The following is a 22,746-nucleotide window of genomic DNA, read 5'->3' on the forward strand; positions in this document are numbered from 1 at the left end:
CCAAGGCAACTGTGTTAAAGGCAAATATTTAATTGGGCCTGGCTTACACTTTCAACTGTTTAGTCCATTGCCATCATAGCAGGAAGAATGTCAGCATGCAGGCAGCCATGATGCTGGAGAAGGAGCTGAGAATTCTGCATCCTCATGTGAAGGCATCCAGGAAGAGACTGCCTTCCAGCCAAGTGGTAGGAGGGTTGCTTTTGTACTGGCCTGAGCTCCAAAGACCACCACTGTAGGAATTCAATTCCTTCAAAAAGGTAACATCTCCCACAAGACTCATCTCTTAATATTGCCACTTCTTAGGGTCAAGCATATTCAAATCAGCACAGATTATTTCTACAATACTTTCTGCTATCTTTATAAAAAACTAAAGTCTTTAGTAAGTAATCAATCTATTAAGGCCTTTGTGTATCACAACAGTCTTTGAGCACCTTAAATAATAGCAAAAGTAATCTGTGACTGCCAATAAGTTATATGATCTTACCCAACACGCTGACATTGAGTTTCTCGGGGTTATTAATTATGAGAAAAAATGTGACAAGCGTCAACAATCATTTCAAACTTTACAGAGATATGCACAGGCTTTACCGCATTCATTACATTTGTTAAGGTTTCTATAAAGCGTGTGTTCCTTTAAGTGTTTGGAGAGTACAGTGAAATGCAAAGGGTTTATCGCATTGACTACATTCATAAGGTTTTACTCTGCACATTTTCCTTTGTGTATTCAGAGATGAGTGTGTCCTGGAAAGGCTTTACCTCATTCATGACATTCAGATTCTCTCCAGTATGTGTTCTTTTATGTGTTGGATGATGACCATGCTGTGCAAGGGCTTAACACCTTGATTACCTTGAGTGACTCCCATGAATGTCTTCTATTATGTAGTCACAGATAAAAGTGAATTGCCAAGATTTGACCACAGTGATTACGTTAATGAGGATTCTCTCCACTGTGCTTTCTGTTGTGTTAATATTCAAGCAGGTTTCTCTCTTGCATGTAATCATTCCTGTCACTGGAAATGACTGAACTTGCAAATGCTTTACCACATTTATTACATTGATAAGGCTTCTCTCCTGTATGTGTTTTTTATAATAATGGTGATTCTAAGGTTCTGAAAAGTCTTTACCACATTGATTACAATCATGAAGTGTCATTCCAGACTAGTAGGACATGCAAATGCATTAGCACATTGATTACATTCATAGTTTTTCTCCAATATGTGTTCTTGTATGTTTTAGGAGGAAAAAACTTTATGGAAAGGCTTTACCATGTTGATTAGATTCATGAGGTTTCGTTCCAGTATGTGTTCTTTTATGATATTGGAGACTACTGTGACATGAAAAGGCTTTACCACATTGATTACATTCATGAGGCTTCTCTCCAGTATGTGTTCTTCTATGATATTGGAGATGACTGTGCCATGAAAAGGCTTTACCACATTGATTACATTCATAAGGTTTCTCTCCAGTATGTGTTCTTTTATGATATTGGAGACTGCTGTTACATGAAAAGGCTTTACCACATTGACTACATTCATAAGGTTTCTCTCCAGTATGTGTTCTTTTATGATATTGGAGACCACTGTGACATGAAAAGCTTTTACCACATTGATTACATTCATAAGGTTTCTCTCTGCTATGTGTTCTTTTATGATATTGGAGATGACTGGATATTGCAAAGGCTTTACCACATTGATTACATTCATAGGGTTTCTCTCCAGTATGTGTTCTTTTATGTCTTTGGAGATTACTGTGACATGAAAAGGCTTTACCACATTGACTACATTCATAAGGTTTCTCTCCAGTATGTGTTCTTTTATGTCTTTGGAGATTACTGTGATGTGAAAAGGCTTTACCACATTGATTACATTCATGTGGTTTCTGTCCAGTATGATTTCTTTCATGCCTGCAACAATAACGGACACATGTGAAAGCTTTACCACATTCATTAGCCTGATCAATCCTTTTATCAATATGAATAAATTTTACAGTTGGTGTAATAATAAAGAACACTCAGATCTTAAAGTTTTATTACTTTGATGTTCATGGTTGTACTTGCTCACTGTGGGTTGCTTTACCTCTTTGCAAGAATCTGTGATGGTAAGAGCACTTATTACATGGCTCACATTTATAACATCCATTTTCTATATGAGATTTCTATATGATATATTTCACATGGCTGAAGATATCAGGGCATTAAATAACTGATTCCTTTCTTAGTTTTTCCTATAGTGTGACTCACACCACTGCAGCATCGTGAGCCAGGACAAACAGAAGAATGTCCAAACTTCTAGTACCCATAGAGATTTTCTGCTGTGTGACATTGGGGATGTTCCCAGTAAAGTCAGAAAACCAATTAATTGCAAATGTCTATCTTATTCAGAAAGTCTACCAAAGGCAGAATACTACATATCTTCTCATTGTTCTGACATAGATAGAGGTACTTTGTTACTTTTAGTATCTCTATGCTCACAAGGTTTCATCCATTCTGACAATTGATATACCCATTAAAATAGAAGAACAAATGAAAGGTTTCTACATTGAATGCACACACATTGACTTTTAGTTCATATCAGACATGATTAATGTTTTTCCACAACAACATTCTTGACTCTAATAAACTGACCTCACAATAAACTTAAAAGTTTCACTACAAGTATATGAGTATCACCAATTTATGATGGAGGATTTGCTTATTAAAAAGTTATGGACACATGTTTATCACTGTTCAATGTGCAACATCTAAATATTATGAGACTATAAAAATTGGTAGTTCCACAACATCATTCTAATGGAGATAAAAATCAAATAAAGGAATCGCTTAAGGCATTGTTTCCTTCTCTTCTGTCTTACAGAAATACCTTGCAAACAGAAATCAGATAACTGACATTGAGGTACATAGTTTTGGGAGAATATTATAATCATAGCTACAATGAAAGGACTGATATTTTACATGCTTGCTTTCCTTTAGAGCTTCCAGATCATAGTAAAATTTTCTCACAGGCATATTTGTATCAGTTTAGACATTAAAATTACCTTTCATGATGTCTAGACATTTGACATCTTCATTTGACATCTTCAGTATGATGGCCTTCCAAATTATAGCCTAAAACATGGTACCAGAAAATAAATGATATGGTATTGGAATTAGGCAAAATTCAAGTTACTCTGAATTTTCACAGCAATGAACCTGATTTATTCAACTCAATATTACTTGTTCTCTATTGAAATAAGAGATGATCATCAGTAATGCAGAAACATTTTCCCTTATATTGAGAATCAAAAGAAAATTCAGTCTTACTTGTAGCAGTGAGGTTCCAGTAGGTCTCAGGCATCACATCTTTGTAGAGATTCTTCTGGGAAGGATCCAGGAAATTCCACTCTTCTGCAGTGAAGTTCAGATGCACATCATCAAAACTCACTGTTTCCTGAAATATCACATACATGTGTACAACACAAAGCCTGATACTGACACCACTGCAAAGCAAATATATGCTTACTGGACAATGTAAACATATAATTCAGGGGATTCCTCCACTTATTTCCTGACACATGAATTATTGTCACCATGTCAATTTAGAAGGAACTTGAAAGCTTCACCTGTGTCACTTCTGAACTCTTTGAATTGGATATAGATTTGCAACACAAATGACAATTGAGAGAGTTTTGCAGGGAGAAACAGATCAACTGTACTTAGCAAACACTTGAAAAACATTATGAACAATTACTAACCACAGAAATTATGGACAATATATATATATATATATATATATATATATATATATATATATATATATATATTTCTCATGTCTTTAATCACAGAGGTACAGGCAGGTGTATGTCATTGAGCTGGATGCCAACAAGGTCATGAAATGAGTTTCAGGACAGCAAAAGTTACATGTTAAGAACCTCACTTTGCTACAAAAATAAATCAGAAAACAAAAATGATAGAGAGAACTCACAAGTCTTTACTGAAGTTCCTGCAAAGAATTATACATTCACTGCAGTTCTCTATTCATCTTGCATAAACATGAAGTGAACCAGTTTAAACAGCAACATTAATTAAATTTTACTAAAAGGAAATGCATGTTTAAAGAGTTCAAAATGGACAGATAAAAATATTAGTAATGTATATGCTGATCAGAAATAAAGAATGTAGTTCAGGAGTTATAGCTTAGGAGATGGAAGTTCGTGCTAGTCTTCCACATAATGGTGATCAATTTCTAGAATACACATATGGACCAACACCTGCCCATTTCTTCAAGATCAGGAGTTCTGAGGCCATCTTCTGACAATAGCAAAGATGAGGCACACATGATATTCATATTCATGCACACAGTCATAGTGCAATTATTTGTTCAAAAATTTCACAACAAACATAACAGTTAGGCAGAACATCATACACCTGCATTTCAATGAATCTAAAGCATCAGATAATATTGATGACATGAGCATAAGCAATCCAGAGACATAGAATATAATTTATACATATGGCTAAATTTCAAAATTAAAGATGTGGATGAAGAGCAGCACAAAAGCATGTGCTTACTTAACAAAAACATGTCAGGTGGCTTATGTGCTTTCTATATCTACAATCAGAACAGGAAGTCCTTCACAGGGAACTTTGGTCTAGAAAAACAAAAACAGAATGAATAAAGTTAAAAATATAAAACCACCGGGTATGCAAAATAGCATAGCATTAAACAGCAAATGTGTGCACAGTATCTTATGTGATTTAGGGACAGAGTCCAAATGGGGAATGTATGGAAGCATGAGAAGAAAGCTGACGGATCATATTTGACCAGCAGAGACTGAAGGAATGGCCAATGAAAACGCATTCAATTGGAGACACACATGGACAAGCTCCAATCCATGACATTATTAAGGATATTCTGTGATGCTCCCACACAGGAGCCTTGCATAATTGTCCATTGAGAGGCTCCACCCAGCAGCTGACTGAAGCAGAAGCAGAGATCCACAGTCAAATATTGCATGAACCTTGGTAACTCTGATGGAAGAGTTGGGGAAAGGATTGAGGACCCTGAAGAGGACAGGAACTCCACAGGAAGACCAACAGACTCAATTAACCTCGATCCTTGGGGACATTCAGAGACTGAGCCACAAACAATGACACACACAGGCTGGACACAGGACCCTGGCCCATAAGTAACAGATATGCAGCTCAGTTTTCATGATGTTCTTACAACTACTGTAGCAGGAGCTGTCCCTAAAGCTGCTGTCTATCACTGGAATCTGTTCCCTTAACTGGGATGCCAGGTCTGGCCTCAGTGGAGAGGATTCACCTAACCCAATAGAGACTTGATACACCATCATGGATTCCCAGGGGCCCACACCCTCTCAAAGGACAAACAGAAGATACAGGAGGGACTCTGTGAAGGCAGGTGACCTAGAGCAGGGTCTCTACTAAGGTCATAGCCATTTTAATCATAACAATTGAAACTGAAAAGAATCCAGATGCCCCTTAACCAAAATATGAATATAGAAAATGTTGTTCATTTACAAAATGAAACATTATTCAGCTATAAAATACAAGGACATCATGAATTTTACAGGCAAGTAGATACAGCTAGTAACTATTATCTCGATTGAGGTAACCGAGATCTAAAAATATATGCATGTATGTACTCACTTACAAGTGAATAATAAGCATAAAATACAGGAAACACTACACTCCATAGACACAAAGAAACTAAACAAGAAAGAAGGCCCAAATGAGCGTGGTTGAATCTCACTCAGAAGGGGGAGTAAAGCAATCATAGCAGGCAGATGGAAGAGAGAGAACTGGATGGGAGAGCAGATAAGAAAGGGTAATCGGGGAGAACCAGGAACAGGTGAGATGAGAGATAAGAGAGGGCCAGAGGGGGAAAATTAATCAAAATCTGCAGCTGGCTAGGGGGAGGGGGTACATTTAGGATGTGCCAGAGACCACAAACTGAGGGCACCTAGGAGTGTATGTAGTCGATCTTAGCTGAGATGTATAGCAGTTAGATATGGACCCTGAAGAGGCCACATCCTGCAGGACCCCCCAGTGGAGAGTTAGAGACACCAACCAATCCAAAAACCTTTCTATCCCAAATTTGTTCCTGTGCACAAGAATGCAATGTACAACATAGATTCCGTCCAGCAGTAAAATAACCCTTTGATATCATGTTGTTGTTCTAACTTGCTACTCTGCTGCTGTGATTGAATCCTCTAAGCAAAAGCATCTCAGGTAATAAATGGTTGTTGTACATGATTCTGTCAGATCACAGTCCATCATTTTGGGAGCTTAGATTAGAAACTTAAGGCAAAAGGCATGGATAAACACTGTGTCCTGGATTGCTGTCTTGCTTGGTCACTGTCTCATGCTCAGCCTGCTCTCTCATCCAGCCCAGGACCTCTTGCTTAGGAATATTCCCACCCTCAGTGGAAGAGGCTTCCTAATCAATCATCAACACTATCTCTCACAGACATAGCAACCAGCCATTCTGATGAGGACACGCCCTCGATTGAGGTTCCTTCAGATGACTGTACCTCTGAAATGCTGAGAACTGAAAACAAATATGACACAGACACAATAATAAATGAAGGTGTTATAACACAAAATCAATGTTTAACCATATCAATACAGGAGGCCCTGCCACCATAAGAGGGAGTTGGAGTTGTGGCTGAGCAAGGAGAAAATAGGGAGGGCACCTGGCTCAGAGCAGGGAAGGATACACTGGAATGGGGAGCTCAGAGGCTGTGCTGACCTGGGGTGAGCATCTTTAACCTTGGGTTCCCAGGCCAGTGCTACCAAAGAGGAGGCTAAAACAGCTGGAACATAGACAGAAAAGCAGTTTGTCCCACAGACCTGGAAATGGCCACCGACAAAAGACAAGACCTCTGGTCCAAAGATGATATGTTAAATTTCTGAAAATCGATGAAGACCGAGCTTCCATCTCATGACAGCTCCAACTTCAAAACTACAGAGTCACATATGAACTGGGCAGAGGGTAGTTCAAAAGGTGAGAAATGAGGTCTTTCTCTTTCTACTCTTTAAAATAAGGTAGGCAGAGCCTGATTGTGCCCTGGATGCTGTCTGGAAGAGCTCTCTGTCATGGACTAGTCAATGGGTCTAGGTACTGTTGTTAAGAAGGATTTAACCCAAGGTGTGGAGCTAGTAACTAAATCCATTAGGATGGAGTCTGTCTCATTTCATCAGTGAGAGAATAACAAAGTGTCACACAAAAAATAGACAGCCACAAGGGGGCGGTAAAGGCTTCCCAGCAGATTCTTCTACTTGAACAGAGGAGACAATGAAGATGGGAAGGGAGCTGTCAGTCATGTAGCAGGGTTCTAAGTAGGCTTTAACCTTCCCAATTTTTTTCTTTTGGATATTTTATTTACATTTCAGATGCCATCCCCTTTCCCCTCTTCCCCTCCCTAGAAAACCCCTATTCCATGCCCCCTTTCCCTTTTTGATTTTATAAAATTTTTAAAAATGTTAATCAAAGGCTTTATAAGTTTGGTAATGCTCAATTAGAAGTGTTACCCAGCTGGGCAGTGGTGGCCCATGCCTTTAATCCCAGAACTTGGGAGGCAGAGGCAGGCGGATGTCTGAGTTCGAAGCCAGCCTGGTCTACCGAGTGAGTTCCAGGACAGCCAGGGCTACACAGAGAAACCCTGTCTCAAAAAACCAAAAAAAGTGTAACCCAATACCCATCCTAGATATATCAACTATCTCTGACTGGTGGAGACACATGAACATCTGCCTCTATGTCTTCCCTCTCTTTCTCTTTCTTTCTCCCATCACCTAACTTTTCCTCTCCTTCTCCTCTCCTTCTTTTCCTCTCCTTAGTCCTTCTCTTCCTCTCAGTACTCCTCCCACCTTAGCTCCTCCTACATATCATCCTTCCTGTTAAAATAAAACATTTCTCTCAAAGTACAATTAGAACATAATTATTTCTAATTGTACCAGTGAGGTGCAAGATAGTCCTAATACCCAGTCCATCATTTTGTTGACTAACCAGAACCTCTGTCATCTCTCCTATCTAAACACTTAGTTCTAAACCTGGCATTTTCTTGGCTTTAGAATGAATGTCAACTGAAAACCATCCCCAAAATTAAGACCATGGGCACACCATCTGCTACACCAGGCTTTGAAACATCTTCCAAGCCCTTTGTGGCTTCAACTCTCCAGTGCATCCACAATACTGTGCTTCCACAGTCACTTTAGTCATCTCCCTTTGCAAATACTCAAGAAAAATCTAAAACCCAAGGTACACAGATACAAATCTGACAGATAAGCCACTACTCTGACACAAAGACAAATGACACATCAGCATTCAGTTGGGATTCCTGAGGGTTTCCGGGTTCCAGTCCATGCACCAAGATGTTGTGCCCAACTCACTGGTACACCAAAGACCACCAAGAACCTATTGCAATGCAAAAAAACAAAGGTCTGTACTATGAGCTCAGTAACAAGGATTTTCCACAGTCAATCTCACATCAGGTCCAAACTGAGAGACCAAGTCTAAGGGTGCTGAGTATTTATTGCAGTTACAACAAGATTGGGACATTAACATACAGGTCAGCAACTTATTTTTTTAGAAACAGCATGTCTGGTATAATTTGCAAGAACCAAACAAGGAGACAAAACCATCTGACAACTATGATGGGTAGGTTAACATTTTTTCCTCTTTAACGTTTATTAATTATCTACATGTAGCTAAACCCTGCTGTTGTACCTTGACTGGCTGTTGATAAGTGGGTTTAGTCATAAGATGTTTGCCCAAGTGGACTTTGTGCAATCTCAAAAACAGAGTTGGTTGGACTTCAAAAACTCATCTTTTTGACTAAGCCACTTATTATCAAAAGATACTACTGTTTACCTGCAAGCCATGCCTGACAGTAGAACAGGTACTTTATCCAAAGGCCTACCTCACTGTTACTGTAAACCCTAATATCAGTTGCCCTTACAACTAGAATAGAATACCAGTGGCCCTCATCATTGGAAAAGAATATTAGTGAAAATTATCCCTCCTATTGTGCATGCCTCCTAAAGATACTGCAGACAATCCCCACTTGCCCTTCCTTTCCTGCCTCATCCCTGTATCATAGCCCCCACTTGGGCAGACAGTTCCTGTTCACCCACATGCCATGCCTGAAAGGACACAAGGTAAACTTTCCATAGATCTACCACAATATTTGTTATCCAAAATGCAATTTTCACAGTTGCCTCTAGTACTGTACTAAACACCAGAAGCAGGTTAACCTTGCTAATGACAAAGTCTCCTTGTAGATTACTAAGATCATCTCTTCCTGCCCACCTCTTATCCCAGCTTTCAACATTAGCAAGCATTCCCTCTGGAACACAACAAACAAACAGATCAGTAAAAGAGGCAGCACTCAGCCAAGGCTCTCTGCAAATCCGTACATTGAACAATAACCCAGTCACAAAACTCCCACCAAAATATGTCTGGAAAATTTATCAATGAAATCATAACTGAAAAATTTCTTAAAGTAAAGAGGATGATGACTATTAAGGTACAAGAAACATCCAAACTGCCAAATAAATTGGGAAAAAGGTCTCTTTGCCACATAATAATCAAACCCTAAACATATAAAGTCAAGACATATAAAAAACTGCAATAGAAAAAAATTAACAAAAACTAAACAAAAACCCAAGTAACATACAAAAGCAGATCTATTAGGATTAGACCTGTCTTCTTAATGTAAACTATAAAAGACAAAAGGGTTTGGACACATGTGCTGCAGAGTCAGAGAAACCACCCATATTTCTACAAGAAAACAACTTGTCCAAATGTTTTGAGCAGATTCAGAATCAACCATGACAGTGAATTTACTCAGAGGTCACCTCCTGATCTAACACATGAGGGGCATCACCAGGGACCTCACAGGTGGTCACATCTGGCTGATGCTTCCCATGCAACCCCAGAGAGGACCCAGCACCCCAGCCCCCACTGCTCAGCCGCCTGCCCCTACCCATTGTGTGCAGTGATCGTGTGCTCACCATGACTCGATTTCAGAGCTTCTCTGAGGTCTCCACTCAGCACCCAACAGCAGAGCTCAGAGCAGGGCACAGCCTGCTCAACCAACTCTAACTTGCAGAATAATACCAGGAAGAACCCGCCTCCTTGTCTGATTGGCAGGTCTTCTTGGAAACATTGATTGGCCAGTGAGCCTTACCACTCCTCAAATATAAAGTGTGCTTCCAGATCAGGGTCAGATCTTTTCCAGAGCTCAGGAGGGGTTTACACCGAATTAGCATTTGTTTCTGTCTTCAAAGAGGAATTTCACACCACCCATCCCTGGGGGAGAACCCACCATTCCAGCTCTGGATGTTCTGCTGCCTGCTGTTCTGTCTCAAGAACAATGATCCTGCAGTTACCAGGACCTGACTCCAGACCTTACCTGAGCTTTCCTCACAACACTTGCCTTCTTCTTCCTGTAATCAAGGTGAACAGCTTCCATAGCCCAGTACTCAGTGTGCAGTGGAGGTATTAATTTAACCAACAAGTGGAAGGATTTCCCGACTTTTTATTAGCATTCTGTCTAAACTCCTCCCCAGTTACCTGGCAACAGCCTGATCCCCTGTAAAGGTGGCTGCTTACCCCTCCCTCTCTTTTGATCTCTTGACCTTTTGTTCTCTTTCCTTTGCCCTCTTGGGCTCTTCCCTTCCCCCTTCTCTCTGCACATGCTCATGCCCAGCCTCTACTTCTCTACTCTCTGCCTCTCTCTGCATTTCTCTTCCTCTACTACCTTCTTAACTCTCCTCCCTCTATTCTGAATAAACTATATTTTATACTATACAGTCTTGTGGCAGGTTCCTCAGGGGTAAGAGCTGTATCAGCATGAGGCATGGTCCCTCCTGGGGAAAAAATATCTCAGAAGGAGGCATGAGCCTTCCCATACATCCCCTTCCCCTTCTGGGAGCTAAGACCCCCTTCTGCTTGAGAACAAGTGTCAGGTAAGTAAACAGCCTGAGTTAAGGAATACTTTATTTATTGCCCTTTTTCCAGGGAGGAAATATTAATCACATAAGCAACTCGAGCTGAGAAATGCTTTAATTGCCTTCTTGCTTGTGAGAAAATATTTAGATAAGTAATTTGGGCTAGGAATACTTGTGGGCTTAAAGAACTCTGCAATTATGGGATGACCCTGGACTCTGTCAGATGACCCTCCTACCTGCTTGGGTTTATAATGGCAGCCTGAACAATAAAATTTAAGGGCTAGAGCAGACATTCAGACTGGTGCTTCTTCCTTGTGTCTCCTGTCTCTTCATTCTTTTGACCCTTTCCCTAGGGTCTTGTCGAATCCCTGAGGGCCAGGGCATTTTGGCGCCTCACTTGTGGCCCTTTGGGTCTGGGGCGATCCTGTAAGCATAGGATCAACGCTTCTCCAGAGAGAAAAGAGAAGAGAGAAGATCTGCATTGTGATTGCCACAGAGTAGCCCGCCTGTGAGATTGATCCAGTGAAGGTAAGAAAAAGCAACGCAGTTATGGAACAAACATTGAGCAAACATGATTTGTTCTTACAGGGCCTCAAAGAGAGCCTCAAGGCACGAGGAGTAAGGGTTAAAAAAAAGGATCTTAAAAGATTTTTTGAATTCATTGGTGATATTTGTCCATGGTTTCCCCACGAGGGGACTACTGATGAGAAAAGATGGGCTAGGGTTGGAGATTGCTTAAAAGATTTTTACAAAATCTTTGGTCCTGAGAAAGTCCCTGTTCAGGCTTTTTCCTATTGGAACCTGGTGAACGATATACTTCAAGTCTATATACAATTTCCAGATATTTGTGAGTTAGTGAAAGAAGGGGAAAAGGTCTTACAGCGACATTCTAGGCCAACCTCTGTGTGTGAGTCTGTTTCTATTCCCATACCTGATTCAGACATCCCTGCTGCTCCCCTTGAGGCTGCTGCAGCTGAGCCAGTAACTGCAAAAACCCCCTCCTGCTAACATTTACCCCTCCCTTGCATCCTTAAAATCCCTGACTAAGAATGGGCCTGACAATCACCTGCAGAGACATTGTCCCTAGAGGAGGGGGCAGCTAAATACTGTAATCCTGACTTGCTGCCCCAGCGCTCATTCATTCCAGGACCATTTCCATATACTATTGCTGCTCCATTTTGTGCCCTGTCCTCGACTTGGCCAATATTAATGATCATACCACCTAGGCTAAAGCCCAACTTTCACAAAAAATGGCTTCTCTTAGAAAGTTAATAGAGGAAAAAAAGGAACATTTGCTGTTAGTAAAAGAACTGTGAGCTCTTGATTTAGAATTACCTTCCCTCTCCCCAATGCCTGCTATCTCTAAGAATAAATCTAAACCAAAATCTCAAAAACCTGTACTGGCCTTTCCTGTTACCAGAAGCAAATCTGCTGTCTCTTCCAATAAAAGAAATAAAAACACTGCCTCACCCTCTAAAAGGAGAAATGACTCTCCTGCTGGGGAAGACAATAAGGATATGGCATCTTCAAGCAGTGAGGCCTATGATAATGAAAACAAAGCCTCAGGGGACTCGGAAAGTGAGGAAGATGAAATAAAAAGTCAACAGTATCACAAGCTAGGGTTCCATCAGCTGAAAGACTTTAAATGGCAGTAACAAATTACTGACCAACAGCTCCCTTTACTTTATCCTTAATTCAAAATTTGAGAGAACAGTGGCTTGTTCTCAATGATTGGTATTTTTTAGCTCATGCCACTCTGGCTGGAGGAGACTATGTTCTCTGGAAGACAGATTTTGTTGAAAATTGCAGAGAAATAGCACTTCGCAATTCTGAAAGTAAAACCTCTAAGAAGTGGACCTAAGATAAGCTTTTGGGGCGGAGCCCTTATGATACTAATGAAAAACAGGCTCGGTTCCTTCCTGGCCTTCTAGTCAAAATTGAAAATGCAGGTCTTAAGGCTTGGAAACAACTTCCTCCAAAAGGATTAGCAACCACTTCCCTTGCCCAGGTCCCCCAGGGCCCAGATGAGCCTTATAGTAACTTTATCAGTCGCCTTACTGATGCAGCTGAAAAACTTGTTGGTCATGAGGAAAACAAAAATGCTTTTCTCAAACACCTTGCATTTGAGAATGCAAATCCTGCCTGCCAGGTTGCAATATGACCCCACCCCACCATAGTGGTGCTGAAATTCCTGATTATATAAAACTGTGTGCAGGCATTCGTTCAGCTCATGCAATAGGACTTGCCATTGGAGCTGCCCTTAAGGATTTCAAGCAGGATGACCACCAGAAAAAGTGCTTTAACTGTAAACAGCCAGGACATTTTTCTAGGGAGTGCAAAGCCCCTAAGGCCGAAGGTACTCTCCCTGCCTCCTGTGTCCCCGATGCCATCGAGGTAGATATTGGGCTTCAGAGTGTCATGCCAAGGTAAAAACACAAAATAATACCTTGCCTCAGAAGCAGGGAAACTTCCAGAGGAGCCAGCCCCTGGCCCCAAATCCGAGGCAAAACCCTGGGGCTATCAAGTTTGTCCCTCAAACATTAACCCCTCAGACTCAAACATTACCTCCCTCGAAGGAGCAACTGCAAGCAGCACAGGATTGGACCTCTGCTCCTCCACCGATACAATATTAAAACCTGAGATGGGGAAACAAGTTCTACATACTGGGGTCTTTGGCCCCTTGACCCCCCCCCAATACTTTTGGACTTCTTCTTGGGAATACCAGCTCCACTTTTTAGGGTTTAAATATCTCCCCCAGAGTGATTGATAATGATTTCACAGGTGAAATAAAGATCCTGACCTCGTCCACCTCTGGTCCCTTGACTGTTAAATCGGGACAGAATTTAATCCCCCTTTAAATCAGCCTAACTTGTAGAACTTTTTGCAGTAATAAAGATTTTTCAGTTACTAAAAGATTGCTCTTTTAAGTTGTATACTGACAGTGCCTATATTGCTCATTCTGTTCCCATTCTTGAAACGGTCCCATACATTAGACCCCCCATAAATGTGCCCCTCTTTTTTCTCAGCTTCAAAAGCTGATTGCCTCTAGATGCCACCACTTTTTTGTTGGACATCTCCTTGCTCATTCTGATCTGCCTGGTCCTCTCTCTAGAGGAAATGCCTGTGCAGATGTTGCCACCCACTTGACCTTTCCAGTGTTGTTAGGTTCTGTAGAACAGGCCCAGAAGAGTCATGCTTTACATCATTTAAATGCTCAGACCCTTCGCCTGCTTTTTAAGATTACTCGTGAACAGGCATGCCAGATTGTTAAACAATGCCCCGCCTGTGTCACACTTTTGCCCACCCCCACCTGGGTGTTAACCACAGAGGTTTGGTCCCAAATGAAATATGGCAAATGGATGTCACACACGTTCCTGAATTTAGAAGTCTTGAATATCTTCATGTGACCATAGACACCTTTAGTGGATTTATTTTTGCTAGCTTACATAATAGAGAGGCTTCAAAAATGTTATAGCTCTGTCATGGGCAAGCCTAAGATCATTAAGACTGACAGTGGTCCCAGCTACACTGGAAAAAAATTTCAAGAGTTTTGCCACCAATTACAAATCAGACATATTACTGGCATCCCTTGTAATCCTCAAAGGCAAGGCATTGTTGATCGTGCCTACCAGACTATCAAGAACACTTTACATAAATTAAAAATGGGGAAGTTATATATCCAGAAGGGGTCCCCTAGAAATATTCTTTACCATGCCTTGTTTGTTCTCAATTTTCTAAATCTTGATGCTCATGGCAAGTCTGCTGCTGATCACCTCTGGCATTCTGAGACCAATAAAAACTATGCCAAAGTTATGTGGAGAGACCCCTTTATATCTAGATGGAATGTCCCTGACCCTGTCCTTATCTGGGGCAGGGGCTCTGCTTGTATTTTTGACACAAAAGAAGGAGGAGCCCGATGGTTCACTGAACGATTGATTAAACAAATAGATAATGACAAAAATGCCTTAGATCACAATGACAGTTCCAGGGAAGAGAGATCTCCCTGAGAATTCCCTTCATTTTTTTCTTTCCAGATAAAAATATGCCACCCGTGGTGTCTGCTGTTGGAAGTTCTAATTCTGGTGCCAGCCTCAGGACTTCTACTACTGGAACTTGGAGGGGACATTGACAAAGACATCGAACAGCTAGAGATTGACATCACTAATCTGGAAAAAATCACTCGTTTTGCTGTCTGAGTGGTTCACTCAAGAAGCAGAGGGCTAGATCTGGCTTTCGTTCAGCAAGGGACTGTGTGCTGCCCTCAAGGAGGAATGCTGTTTTTATACTAATCACACTGGGGTAGTTAGAGAGAGTATAGCCAAGATCAGAGAGATATTACAATGTCAAAAGAAACAGTGAGAACAAGAAGAAGGGTGGCTTAAAATTGCTTTTCGTTTCCCCTTTGTCTACCACCCTTCTCCCTTCCATCCTGGGCCCTGTGGTCAGTCTCTTTCTCCTTTTGGCTTTCAGCCCTTGGTCCTTTAAACAGCCTTACTGGCTTTGTAAAACAACAAATTGACTCCTTGGCATTTAAACCTCTACAAGTATATTATCACAGACTTAATCTGGCTGATAAAGACATGGTTGAGACTTGTGTTGCCATATCTCCTTTAGAAGCTGCATAGAACTCAGATCTATGCATGCTGGTTTGCATGGAATGAACACAGCATGGGTACCTGCAAAGGGTGGGTAACGAGGTACTGAAAGATCCCCAAATGGGGACCCTCATCCAAGTCCAGACCTGCACGAACCCAAAGACACATGAGAAACCATCTTGATGCAATTGCAGAAGAAGTTTAATGACGAGGGCCCTCAGGCCGGAACATATCTCATGCAGGAGATAGAGATTCCGACCGAGGACCCAGGAAACTTGGGATATTTATCAGTAGGGGTTGGGGAGAGCTGGAAAATTTGGCGCAGTTACATATGATTGGTTGCACTTTTGCGTAGCTACACATGATTGGATATTTCAAACATCAGCAACTTGCAGAACTAAACACCAGATAGCCCATTACTCACTTGGGCTTGTTTGGACTTGTCTGGGCACGCCCTTGCATGCCTTTATTTTTGATCACCCTGCCCCTGCAGGGACTTCATATTTTATTATGACTAAATTTAACAAAATTGTTAGTGTTTTTTTGCTGACCATGAATTTTGTTATTGTTTCAACGCTGCTTTCAAATTTTATTTTCACAGTACCACAGGGGGAGGACCCAAATTGTCCGTATCTGAGTTCCCCTTGAAGTAAACCTGATTGCATAGAGGTTGGTGCTAATTTCTTTTATCTCAAAGCAGCTGACTAGGACCCTCAAATACCTATGAAGCCATCAGACATTTAACCCTCTCCTCCCCAAAAAGATACCATTTCTAATGATAATGGGAGGTTCAGGTCAATCTTCCCCTCTCTGGTTAATGCCTGCTCATTTATCAAAAAGATTTGCAAATGTCTGCTTTCTCAGACCAGTCTCTTTTAAAATTGTTAGAAAGGAGGAGATGCTGGGAGCCAAGACCCCCTTCTGCCTGAGAGCAAGTGTCAGTTAAGTAAACAGCCTGAGTTTAGGAATACTTTATTTATTACCCTTCTCCCATGGAGAAAATATTAATCAGATAAGCAACTCGAGCTGAGAAATGTTTTAATTGCCTTCTTGCTTGTGAGAAAATGTTTAGATAAGTAATTTGGGCTAGGAATTCTTGTGGGCTTAGAGGGCTCTGCAATTATGGAATGACCCTGGACCCTGACTGTCAGATGACCCTCCTGCCTGCTTGCCTTTGTAACGGCAGCTTGAACAATAAAATTTAAGCACTAGATCAGACATTCAGACTGGTGCTTCTTCGTTGTGTCTCTTGTCTCTTCATTTTTCGACCCCTTCTCTAGAGTCTCTTCCAAATCCCTGTGGGCCGGGGCATTCCCCCACACCTTACTACACACCCATAGAACACATTCTATCTCTCTTTAAAGAGAGGTAACTATGGGGAGGAGAATACCTGGCTGTCACCAGGTAATTTTGAGGTAGAGTTTTAGACAGAATGCTAACACCATTAACATTAAAGAGGGATTTTAGGAAACAAGAGTCTAGTTTTGTGGCTTGATGCTGGACTCAGGAAAACTGCAGCTTCCTTCCACCAGATGACAGGTAACAATCAACCCTTACGAAAAGCCAGAAACATAAGGGGAACACAGTTGAGCACTATTCATAGCCAGCACATCTTCATTAGTGGAAAAGTGAAGAAAAACAACAGTTGTATTAGGACAGATTCTGTAGATAAACATATCTCAAATCATAGAGAGATTGAATCTTTGTATACAGAAAGGTTATGTAACAGAATGTCCCAGTAAAGTCTGTTGGACAAGGCAAATTAGAAAAACAAGGGCTGGTTTATTTTATGCTGCATGATATTACAGCTGATCTTCAGTGTATGCCAGAATTCTGAAGAATTAAGTACTTACTAATGCCAGTTTTAAAACACAAATAAACAAACAAACAAATCACCTTTGTTTTGTAAAAAAGTAGGGCATGTACAAAAAACAAAACACCACCCTGTTCAATGTCCTTTATATATGTAGATTGTCAAAAGAATCTATAGCCCAGATTAAAGGTGGATCTGAATATCTCAAAAGAGCAAGATTAATAAATGGTTTCTCACTTCAACAATTGTAATTAAGAAATATGCCCCACAGCAAGCAGGATTTGAGTTAGGGTTAGGGGATTAGACAGTCATGGTTAAGATTATAATAAGGGTTTGTAGAATGAGGTTTAGGAGGTTAGGAAATTCAGAGGTGAGGGTTAGGAAAGGATTGGGCTCAGGGTTAAGGTTAAGGTGGTCACCATTATTCTTGGTGGTCCCACTGAATCAATATTACCCCTATTACACAAAGAAGAAATATCAGGCCTACAAGGTATTCATTTTATATCTTAATGGTTTGTTTTATTCTTATTCTGAGCGCTTCTCTCTTAGTTAGAGAAAGGCTTCTCAAAAGAACCTAAAAGTTTTTCTGGCCATTTGCCTCCAAAACTAGCATAATAACAAAGGAAGCAAAGACTTTGATAATCACAGAACCCCACAGATAATCAAAGGATAAGTTTCCAAGAGCCACACAGCCTGCTGCCAGCAAAGAACATTTATGCTACCCTATGCTGGGTCTCACTATCAGCTATTGCTGCAGTTAATTTTCTTCTTAGATAAAATGCCCTTCAGTACTCTTCTGCTGTAGACATGTCTGGTTTACTTTCTGTCCAACCTAAAAAATTTCTCTGTGAAGTTTTCACTTTACAATGAAAATTCTGAAACAGGAATCTCAAACAAGCAATCGACACAAATTCATGGCTTATTAAAAATTGACTTTTTATTAATTACATGTATTATATACATCTGAGACATGGTTTGTTATTCACATGATGTACTTAATAGCAAATTAATTACAAGTAAATTAAGTTTGATAACTTGACCCTAGTTCAATTTGTTCGTAATGAAAATAAACTTAAAAATTGATATGAAAGGACAAAAATATATTTAATCAATATATTCACACAGGTACAATAAATATAAGATGATAATATGGGTCTGAATCTTTCTTTGGAATAGTTAAAATGTTTTAAAGAGTTTACTACTCCTAGATCAGAAGATGTTATTAATACTGGACATTGTCTTCACTCATACAAGACTAACTTATCTATGTTTTTAATTATGATACAAACATATTTTAAATGTTATGCAGGCATAAATATTTTAAGTTAATAACTTAAAAGATATTTATATCTGGTAAAACCTCTTTTAAAAAGATAAATATACAAAGATAGGCAGATCCAGCACAGGGCTTATCTTGTCTTCTAAATTAAACCACAATCATTTTCATAACTTCAGATCTGCTGAATTAATCACACCAGGGCTTTTTAAATGTTACTAAACCTCTACCAAAAAAAAACAAATGACCTGGCTGACCAGTATTTGTACAAGTTAGGAGGAGAATAACTATTTAGTTAATGTAAATTTGTCTCCAGATGTACTGAGTAAAGTATTTTTAATGTGACTGATTGCAGGATGTCTACAGTCTCAGAAGGAACACATTGTCAATTTTCTGTATGTAAAACCAATTATTTCACTATTATGCTAAGTAGAAAAAAACAAAGAAATTCTAATAAGGGAATAATTCCTCTAAGGGAAAAAATTTTTCAAGGCAGGGGCTGGGGGGTGGGGCATGAGAAGAAGGAACAATGACTTTGTCTTTGTTTTTGTCTTCAGTATCTGACCTGCAGCCTTTTGTGCAGGAGCCTTCTTGCCTGGTCCTGTAGCCTTCTTGGCTGGGACTTTAGCTTTAGCAGCTGCTTCCACCGCCACAGCAATGGCAGCTTTAGGAACAGCTGCCTTTTTGGGAGAAGCTTTCAGGATAGCAGCTCTTTGAAGTTTCTTTACTTCAGTCTTGATTATTCTGTTCCTCATTTTCTTTGCCTTCATGACTTTGAAATGATCAAAATCTGTCATCTTGGCTTTCCTTTCTCGGGCATCAATTTTCTTGGCCCATCTTGTGGCTGCCCATTTCGTATTGATATCTGCCTTCTCCCACGCCTTCCGTACATGCTTCTGGCGGGCACTGTGCGGGGAACTTGAGGATGAAGTCAGTGAGCTGCATGCATTTGAAAGGCATGGCCTGCCTCCTCACCCGAGTGCAGGGTCCATCCACTAAGGCCCTGTTCTGATCAATGACATCTACAATTGCGACCAGCTTTCCAGCATGGGGCCCAAAGGAAACGTAGGCCACCCGGCCTACCTCCACATAACGCCTGAACACCATGTTGGCGGCGCTCAGAGAGAAGAGTCTCCCCCTTCTTTATAAATAGCATATAGTGACTAGAGACCTTTTGTGCCTTAGTCCCGTGCAATGGGAACCCGAGCCCTGGGAGGCATCAAAAGGCTGTCCCGTCTACAGCTTGGTGCAATGGGATCCTGTGCCCACAAGCATGCATAAACTCCTGGGGCCAATTCCCCTTCAGATATTCTGAAATAATAGAACTGTTAACGAGGGAAGAATTATCAAAAAGTAAGGGGGTTATACATAGGGAACGTGTGGAAGCCACACAAGAAAGTTGTACATCTCCAAGCGCTTGTAATTGTTGGTGTAATAAGTCAATGCGCTGATTGACCAGTAAGACCCCTGAAGCCAAATGAGCATCAGTTCTCTTCACTGTCTCAAGTGCATCGGATGCCTTTTCAGTAATATGACTAATAACTGAGGCTGTTTGCACTTGATTGGCCATGGCAATACCTGCAGTCACTGCAGCTGCAGCAGAAACAGTAATGGCAGTGATTATAGCTGCTGTAATGCCAAAATCTCTTTTTTGTCTCAATAATTGTACGATAGGAAAATCTTTGGGGTCAGCTTCAACAGGTACTGGTACAAATGTGGGAATATTCACCACAATTGCTGTCCGGTTTTTTCCATTCCAACATTCTGTTAAGTAACATGTAATATTAGGACTATGGCAATTAATTATTGAGCTGTTTTCAAACAACTCTTCATCAAATATAAGGAAAAAATATGGTGCTTGAACACACACTAGCGATGGCTCAAGTGTACAATTAGAATATTGTTGATTAATCTTCAAATTAGATAAACTGATCTTTGTTTTATTACTTTGCGTGGTCTCCAATCGTGTACCACTGACATTATTAGATGTATGGAAGCTTCCTTGTAGATTAGCAAAAGCTGATATACTAGTAGATGCCTCATTTATAATTAGAGATTATCATTTATAATTATCATCATTTATAATTATCATTTATAATTATCCATTAATAATTATCATCATTTATAATTATCATCATTTATAATTATCCATTCGAAAAATGGCCACTCACTCCCAGGGCCTGAGTGAGTGTTATTTGTTTTAAATCTTTTTAACTTTTGATTAAAATAGAAACCCTCTGATAGTTTAAATTTCCGTAATTCTGGTGGTTGACATGCTGTAAATGTCAGAGGAAAATCCAATAATGGATAGCACCATGGTATCTGTCTTTTAGTGGTCACATTAAGAGGAGAATTATCAGGTAATGGTATAGTTATATTGCTAGTGAGCATAATGGTAGTGATATTAGAAGATGTATTATTACCACCAGTTCCACTTCCACTAGTTGCTCCAGTACTTATTTGTGACAGGGCATTCATTAATATCCCTGTGGGAATTTTATTAGCAACAAGTGGATCTTCCCAATATCCCAATTTCATTTTTGTAATTTTAATACATGGCCCTTTTCCAGAGCTAATAGTTTCATTTTGGAAAGTAAAACATAATGCCGTATTTAATTTTATTGAGGTGGCATTATATGGTTCTGTTTCAAACTTAGGCGTTTTGATGCATGGTGCTTCCATGGCACAACTTGTGGATAAGAATAAAGGAAGTTTAGTCGAATTAGCATGTACAGGCATTGCAACGGGCCATGTTCTCACTATTGCCCACAGAGGTAGGCTGCTCCTTATGGGAGTCCAAAGAATTAATATCAGAAACATTGATGTCCACAGCCTCTGGATCCAGATTTTCTTTTTCTCCATCCTTCACTATTCTTGTCAATCTTGTTGGTACCCAGATCGGATTTTCTTTCTCCTGTGGGAAAACATAAATAGCTCCCCTGGCCAGTTAGCATATCAAAGCTCCATTGGGTGTGATTTTGTGCCATGTAATCTCTGGCCTGTGTAGCACACAAATCCATTCTAAATATTTGCCTGTCCTGTTTTGTCTTCCGCACAAGCAGCTGCGGCGCTGATGGCAAACTGCCAGGTGCATAAGGAGGATCCGGACGATATCTTTCTTTCTCATAACGAGCTGCCTCCTCATCTAATTCTGTTTGTTCGTCCGAATCCAACCCATCCTGGGACGAAGTATCGTCCTTGTTTTCTCCCTCCTCAGAGGATGTCTCCTCTGAGGTGGAGTCATTCAGTGTTAATTTTCTAAACCCAGACAAGGCTGGATATATTTGTTTATATTTCTCTGACTGAGCTATTTTCTCAGCTCCATTATCTTTTTTCTTTTCTCCCCCTCCTTCTTCTTCTGACATGGAGGGCTTAAAGGCTGTTTATCATTGCCTTTTCTTCTGCTAGCATTCCCTTACTTTTCTGCTTCTGATAAGCTATCCTGACCTTGGCATTTCTCATCCGCTATGCATGCCTGAATCATTTTAAAAATAGGTAACGTGCCTGCTCTCAATCTTCCCTCTTCCTTTTCCCGGGCTAAATCAGCTCCTAACTTTTCCCATGATTGAGTGGTAAGGGATCCTGTAGGACCATAACATGGAGCAACTCTATCTACCTCTTTAAAAAACTTCAAAAGAACCCCATCTGAAATAGTCAAGCCGCTTTCCTGCAGCAGCGCCTGCACTGCCACGAGAGCCGGCTTAAACTGTTGATTGCCCATAATTCTTTATCTACAGAACTGGGCGAACCTGCACAGTTATCTGCCTGTGATTTATGGTTCACTTTGTAAAGGAGGACATGTACACTCCCGTCCCTTAATATGCCAATTAAGGCAAGAGCAAAACACGAGAACAACCACCGCTCAGACAGGGATAGCAAAAGCAAGGCCAAGCATAGGATCCACCATATCTTACAGAAAAGTGTCTAGACTTACTGCACCGTCAGTTCTGAATCTTGTTTCTGCAAGCTAACAGGGTCCTTCAAGGTAGACGATCCTCAGGGGCGTTCGGTTTTCACTCCCGGGTTTCGGCTCCAAATGCAACACGCTACCTCGCCGATAAGGAGCATGTCACACTCAAGATTCTTCTGACAGCGTCTTTTATTGTTACAG

The 22,746-nt window shown here is 40.5% G+C and overlaps 1 pseudogene; it reads right to left on the reverse strand.

The window, feature by feature from the left end:
- Positions 1–964: 964 nt before the first annotated feature.
- The window catches only part of LOC117696000 (uncharacterized), a 48,872-nt pseudogene continuing 27,090 nt past the window's right edge, over positions 965–22,746 (reverse strand).

This window comes from Arvicanthis niloticus, assembly GCF_011762505.2.
Source record: "Arvicanthis niloticus isolate mArvNil1 chromosome Y unlocalized genomic scaffold, mArvNil1.pat.X SUPER_Y_unloc_2, whole genome shotgun sequence".
NCBI classification, from domain to species: Eukaryota; Metazoa; Chordata; class Mammalia; order Rodentia; family Muridae; genus Arvicanthis; species Arvicanthis niloticus.